At 40.5% G+C, this 7,367-nt stretch overlaps 1 pseudogene across 1 annotated transcript; it reads right to left on the bottom strand.

Annotated features, from left to right (window-relative positions):
• Positions 1-3,420: 3,420 nt before the first annotated feature.
• On the bottom strand, positions 3,421-7,148 carry LOC143580024 (cellulose synthase-like protein H1; annotated as a pseudogene). Its single transcript, XR_013143575.1, has 8 exons — positions 6,874-7,148; positions 6,410-6,740; positions 5,801-5,926; positions 5,055-5,171; positions 4,643-4,851; positions 4,154-4,265; positions 3,868-4,055; positions 3,421-3,689 (listed from the first exon to the last, which is right to left on the bottom strand). The product of XR_013143575.1 is annotated as a cellulose synthase-like protein H1 (transcript).
• Between the last annotated feature and the right edge of the window lie 219 nt (positions 7,149-7,367).

Below are 7,367 nucleotides of genomic sequence, written 5' to 3'. Positions count from 1 at the left end.
CGCGGTATCTTTTTGCCATTCAAATCTTTTAAAGTGTACGCGCCTTTCCCCAAATCTTCTGAAATTTGATAAGGTCCCTCCCATTTGGGGGACATTTTTCCTGGGGGTATCGCGCGGCTAGCTTCATTGTTTCGAAGGACAAAATCATTTTTCTTGAAGTGGCATTCTTTAACGCGCTGATTATAATATTTTTCCAGCTTTTTCTTGTATTTGGCTTCATTGATGATAGCCGCTTCTCTGCGCCCTTCAAGCAAGTTGAGGTCCAATCTTCTTTCGCGCTCGTTATCAGTCTTGCTCATCATGAGTACCCTATGGGATGGGCATCCAATTTCTGCTGGGATCATAGCCTCTGTCCCATAGGTTAGGCTGAACGGGGATTCGCCATTGCTAGTTTTGCTTAATGTCCTGTGCGCCCACAGGACATTAGGTAACTCTTCGACCCAAGAATGGGATTCTCCCTCCAATCTTTTCTTCAGCCCATTTAACAAACTTTGATTCGCGCGCTCCACTTGGCCATTCCCTTGAGGGTGGTAGACCGAAGTGAAGATTTGGTTGATGTGCAGTTCTTTGAGCCAGCTGGATATCTTCCTGTCAGTGAATTGTTTGCCATTGTCGCTCACAATTTCCATAGGAAGGCCAAAACGGCAAATGATGTGGCTCCAGATAAATTGCTTCATCGCCTCAGCTGTGATTTTTGCTAGTGGCTTGGCCTCAACCCATTTTGTGAAATAGTCTATCGCCACTACCAAAAATTTCACTCGCCCTTGCGCTTGCGGCAGGGGCCCCACAATATCAATGGCCCATTTGTGGAAAGGCCATGCGGAGGTCACTGGAATCAAGTTGTTCTTTGGACGCATGGTGTTTGGCGAGTAGCTCTGACATGCCTTGCATTTTTGGATTTCTTTTAGCGCATCCAAGTACATGCCTGGCCAATAGTAGCCTGAGCTCATTGCCTTGGCAACCACCATGCGCGGACCAGCGTGTATTCCACAGATTCCTTCATGAATCTCCCTAATCACATAGCTTGCTTCTTCAGCATCCAGGCATTTCATGAGCGGTCCAAGATAAGAGCGCCGATATACTGTACCATCAAGTAGTTCATAATTCTGCGCCTTGTGTCTTATCTTTCTCGCCTGTGCGCGATCGTCCGGTAACTTCCCCTCCTTCAGGAATTCCATTATTGGAGTTATCCAGGATGAAGGGGTTGTATGAATTACAAGAACAGATTGCGTTTGCACTGACGGGTTGCTCATCACTTCCACCCTGACATCTTTGCCAAAGTGATCAAAATTAGTTGAAGCCATCTTACTCAACGCGTCAGCAGACTTATTTTCGCTGCGCGAGATGTGTATGATTCTGAAGAAGTCAAACTGCTCGACGAGCTTTTTTGCCTGCTCTAGATATAGAGGCATTGTGTTCTCCTTGGCGTCATATAGGCCGTTGACCTGAGCAGCTACCAAGTAAGAATCAACATGGGCCTCTAGCCTTTTAACTCCAAACTTGCGCGCAATGCGCAGGCCAGCCAGCAGGGCTTCATACTCAGCCTCATTGTTGGTACTCTTGAAGTCCAACCTAATAGCATAAGTATATTCATGATTATCAGGGTCCACCAGTTTGAGGCCTGCGCCGGACCCTTCGCTGTTGGAGGCTCCATCAGTGAATAGCCTCCAAACATCTTCCTCATCGTTTGCTCGCGGAGGGTCTACCTCGCGCTGAGCTTCTTCAATCTTTCCATCGGGGATTTCTGTGATGAAATCCGCTAAAACTTGACCCTTTATTGCTGGACGAGGCTTATAGGTGATCGTGTGTTCACCTAATTCCAGCGCCCACTTTGTCAGCCTTCCGGAGAGCGCGGGGCGTCGCAAGACTTGCTGGATGTTGTAACCAGTCAGAACTTCAATAGGATGACCATTGAAGTATCTATGGAGCTTGCGCGACGCGTGTGTTAGTGACAAAACTAACTTTTCCATGATGGAATAGCGGGTCTCAGGGTCTGTGAGCACCCGACTCACATAGTATATTGGCGTATGGATCCCCTTGCGATCCACCAATAATACTGCGCCGATCGCGCGGTCTCCAGCTGACAGGTACAATGTAAGGGTTTCGCCAGGAAGTGGAGCTGTGAGCGCGGGCAACTTTATGAGACATTCTTTTATCTCAGTGAAAGCTTGCTCAGCCTCAGGCGTCCACTTGAATTGGCTCTTCTTCAAGCAGTTCCTCAAGGTGTTAACGAATGGAGTAGATTTGCTGGCGTGGTTCGCTAGGAACCTGTTGATTGACACCAATCTACCATTCAGCTTCTGAACCTCTTTCATGGTGGATGGTGAAGGCATGTCAAGGATGGCTTCCACCTTTTCAGGGTTCACCTTGAAACCATCCTTAGTGACCATTACACCAAGAAATTTCCCACGGATGGCGCCAATGAAGAAACGTGGATCTACTCACTGGTAGCAGATCTACTTTCCTCGGGTGTGATTATACTATTTCACCGATGGTTCTTCTGGGTTTGTGTTCTTCCACCTACAAAATGAACAGCGCCGTTACTTACCCCTCAGAAAGGGACAGAGGGGTCCTCTTTGGGGTAACCCTCCGGCGTGAGAATCAGTATATTTGTGGAGAAGATAATAATGTGTATATGAGAATCTCAAGAGTATTGCTGAATAGCTTAATACCCCCTGATTGTGAGACTGTCTGTTTTGTATGTAACTGACTGTGAGTGAATGTGATTCAATATGATTGAATGTGTTATCACTGCTTGTAACTGTCAATGATTGAGTATGAATGTGTCATCAAAGTGGAGTTGATGCTGTATTTATAGTGCTAAGGTTACCACCGGTTGGGCTCAACCTCGTTGGCTTCCTCCAATAGCACTGCGCCACGTGTCCTCTGGGACACCTGGCGCTTTCTCGTTGGTTGTAATCACGTGGTAACACATGTGTCATGCTGAGTTGTCGACCTTCCATTTGGCAGCTGTCAACATCAGCATATTCTTACTCCTCAAAAAGATGCCTTCTGGAAGGTTGTCTGACGTGCACAATCAAGGTTGCCCTAATCCTGATTTGGATAAGGACGAGGTTGATTATGCGCACGTGTGATATGCGCCCATCCTGAGGATGCGCGAGGTCTTCTCTTTATTCTCACACGCAGATATTTCATGCGCAGATGTGATATGCACGAGCATGTGATATGCGCCGCGCGCTGATGCGCTGCGCGCATATGTGATGCGCGAGCATGTGTGTCTGGGCAGATGTGATATGCACGAGCATGTGATATGCGCCGCGCGCGTATGTGATGCGCGAGCATATGTGTGCCTGGGCATGTTTTGTATGCGCCATGCGCATAGGTTTTGGCTTTGTGCCTTCATAATGTCTTTATCTTGTGGGTTGACCCGCCTTGCTCGGTGTTGAGGCGGGTACATACCTCTTCAATAACCAAAAATAACCAAGGGCTTGGCGAAACCAAAGCTTTCCTTTAATAGTAAGAAGTAACGGGTTTTTATCAGTGAAAAGGATTTCAAAAAGTCCAGCGGCCCATCTTTTTTGTTGGGTTAACGAAGATAGATATGTTGACGCGGCACAACCTAGAAATGCAAGCGGATCAGGTGAAGTGATAGATGATCTCCATCCTCTTCCATGGATACCGAGTCCTGTTAGAACATCTTCTGTTGCGGATCCATAAAGCCAACCAACCTGAGAATATATTTCAAAATCTATTAAATATATCTTAATAGTATTTAACTTAAGTATTCTCAAAACATCTTTAATCTATATATTACATATAAAACACATAGTTTCCCCGTTCCCTACTTTTTTGTGGTTCCCTAACTAATACCGGAATAAATATGTAACTACATTCTGTCTTAATCACCTGTTTACCCCATGAGGTACCGTGCTCATAACGACAACTTGCAACATGGATTGCAGCCTCAATGAAATTAGAGGGACTGTTTCGGTTTTCTATTTTTGAATTTGATTCTGATAATATCTGAGCAACTGATTCTCTTAATTCAGTTGATTTTCCAAAGATTTTATGCAGAACTTCATTACTTATGTTATCTGTTTATAAAACAAAATACGAAGAGTTAGACAAGCATACATACAATCCAAAAATAACCATGAAGAGTAAAAAGATTTAAAGGAATTAGCATATCTACCATAGTTACTTGTATCATTTGGAGATGAACCATAAACAACCTTTCGTCTGTGAAAACAATTCGATCCTGCGTAGAGAGTCCCTTGAATTGATGATATTCCATTTGCAACATACTGATTTTAACATAACAGAAAAGGTTAATGCTAAAATGAGTTCCCCAAAACATATATGTTTGTTCTTAGATATAATAACTAAGTGATTTATTCATTTTATATAAAATGATAAAACGGATATATTTCTACCAAAAAAATGAGAAAAATCTTGTGAAAAGTGAATAAAAGCCTTCTTAAACCAGGTTAAAAGAGAAGGGAATTTAGAAAAAGAATTAGTTTTGCTGCAAAAAATATGAAATAAATTATTTAAAGTTGAACATTTGTCTCAAAATTGATAAGGTAAAGCCGTAAAGGCATGTCTTTGTTCATCAAAGCATTAAAAAACTTATCATTATATCTTCTAAACACAATCAGAAAATTAAAGCAAATATACGCACGTAAAGATTAGCGAGTTGATTCCCAAAGGGGTCGTCCTTCAATCCATCATAAAACGCTTGAGGAACTGGTAAAAAGCACAATTTTCTTCATCCTTGATACCAAACACCATACACATTGCATGAAGAAAAACTTGTGGATTATTCGCGTACATATCGCAATCCACATTCAGCATCAGAGGTGCATTTGTCATTACTCCAGAGACTCTAGTCTGCACATAAAATAAACTCCACACACATTATAAAAAGACACATTTTGGAAACAAAAACAAAGGCAGCTAACCAAAACGTTAGGATTGTCTGTAAACATTTCCTGAGTTGGAATTAATCCCGGCCAATAGGTGAAAATTGGGATTATTAAAATCCAATAACCCATTAATAAATAATACACTTATAGTAAATAAAGGCGACTAACCAAAACGTTCATAGCTCCTGCTTTGTAATGATGCGGATGTTTGGGGTTCTTTTCTCTTGAGATGTATATTACATGAGGCAGATCGGTTGAGGTATGTTCTTTGTTCTGTGATATAACCTACAATAATTAACAAATTAAACATATATAAATCCATAGTTGCAACATTCTAACTAATGAATATTATCATGATTGACTGCTAATTTGTAGTATAATTTTGGAGCTCAGCTAATACTTCGATTTTTAATCAAATCTATGGAACCATTTCTGCTATGTAGGAGTGTAAACAAGCCGAGCCGAGCCCAAACAAAACTCGTTTTGAATACTCTTTCTAAAGCTCGAGGTCGTGAGTCGTTTTTTCAAGCTCACTGGCATCATTTGTTACTTATTAATTAATTTATATATAGTTCTAACTATTTTTTTATATTCTGATCGAGAAAAACCTTAGCAAGCCTAACATCATCTCTAGCTTGTGCGCAGTACCTTAGTCTTTAAGCAAGCTAAAGCTCGGCTCAAGATCAACTATGCAGTGTGAACTTAGTATGTAGAAATCCAAAAAAGTTAAAACTTAAGAATACACTATGCTCATTAAGGCTCGACAAGCCTAAACGATCTTCTCATTTAAGGCTTGTGCTAAGGATCGATCACTAAAGAAGCTCTATTTGAGGCTCGTGTTCGGCTTGAGTTCGATAAGGCTCGACTCATTTTTAGCTTTTTATTTTTATTTGGTGTGTTAAGTACTTAAGTACCTTAATGATGGTCGGATGGTCCGACCGAAGGACACCAGAGAAAACACCAAAATCTGAATCATGATCACATTGGAATGGCTTCTGAGCCGCAATATCTATCTTCTTGTAAAGTTCCCCATATTCGTTCTATTATCAAACAAACAAAAACATATTAGGTCATCATAAAATTACAATATTTTTACTATATCTAACCTAGTGTTCTTGGTTTATCACTTTGATTAAAATATTTAAATGTTACTGGTTGATTTGATATGTTTAACCGCTTTAGTTAAAAAGATTGACGGGTATAATTAGAATAAAATAAATATATTTTATAACGTCAACCTACAACCCGTTTATGACCCATTTAACGCATTTGTTCATCCAATTTACAACTCCTCAACCCTTTTGATCCATTTACTTAAGTAGTTACACATGTCGTGTTTAGGTTACACAAATTTTAGTGATCAACGGGGAAGGGCTAATGTTCATGAACCGAATATTTATAAATATAAAGGATTGTCTGTAGGTTTATACAACACGCCAACCTAACAACCTTCAATCCGACATTATATATGTGACAAAAGTATTTAACGTCGGAGCTAAAAGATAAGCATTTCAAATTGCTACCTTCATCTGTTTCCAATCTTGTAGGAACTTCGATGAATCATCTTCTAAAGGTGTGGTTGTAGAGTTAAAGTATTGAAATGGAGCTCTAACTTGAACGTTATACTTTTTGCAAAAAGGGACCCAAAGTTTTGCAAATTTTGTTGTCTCAGCAAGGGAATAGAACGTAAGAGGCGAGCAACCATCATCAGACAAATAAAGAGCTAACTTGTTAGCTGGATAATCCACTGCTAACAAAGATAACACCGTGTTCATTGTTATGATAGACGGTTCAAGGATGGAGTCTGCAGTGGTGACAAAAATATCAACTGCTGGAAACTCTGATTCGTTTACCCTGAAACACATTTAGTCACATAAATATAATACAAACCCAACTTTTAGCATTCGTTTAATGTAGATAGCGAAGTTTCATTCTCAAGTACATATGCAAGGCATTCCACATTAAAAAGTTTTGAAATAAAATTTACCTTTTCAAGAGTCGGTCAGGGTATGTTTTCGTGGTGCATTGATTCCATTTGATGCACATACATAGAATCCAGTTGAAAGTAAACCATGACTCACATAGAAACGCAAGCAGCCATGGGAGGTATTGGTCTTGATCATTGAAATAAACGACTCTATAAACAAGTATAGAAAGGAGAAGCGAAAGAACCACAAACTCTATGGTTCGTGCCGTCTTGTTATTATGGACTATTGTTTCTTGTAGAGGGAGACAAGGTATGTCTTTAGTGTTTGTAGCCATTTGTAGAATGCCAACAAAGTTGTATAGATCATTGGTGTGTTGAAATGTGTTTTATAGAGGTTTTTCTAAGAGTTGAAGAATCCAAATGTGTTTAGTGTACCGTACCATGTGCATCATCCACAACCTATCCAAAGGTTGAGGAAGGCTGTAGAATGTATGTGGTCTACCTTATCATCTATATCAAGTAACGTATTCTAATAGTATTATTTTTGGCCTGTC

Source organism: Bidens hawaiensis, unplaced genomic scaffold (assembly GCF_021521415.1).
Source record: "Bidens hawaiensis isolate Kalapana, Puna unplaced genomic scaffold, B.hawaiensis_p1.1 tig00030203_1, whole genome shotgun sequence".
In the NCBI taxonomy this organism is placed as follows: domain Eukaryota; kingdom Viridiplantae; phylum Streptophyta; class Magnoliopsida; order Asterales; family Asteraceae; genus Bidens; species Bidens hawaiensis.
Note: the sequence above shows the minus strand (reverse complement) of the source record. Positions and strands in the feature narration are given on the sequence as shown.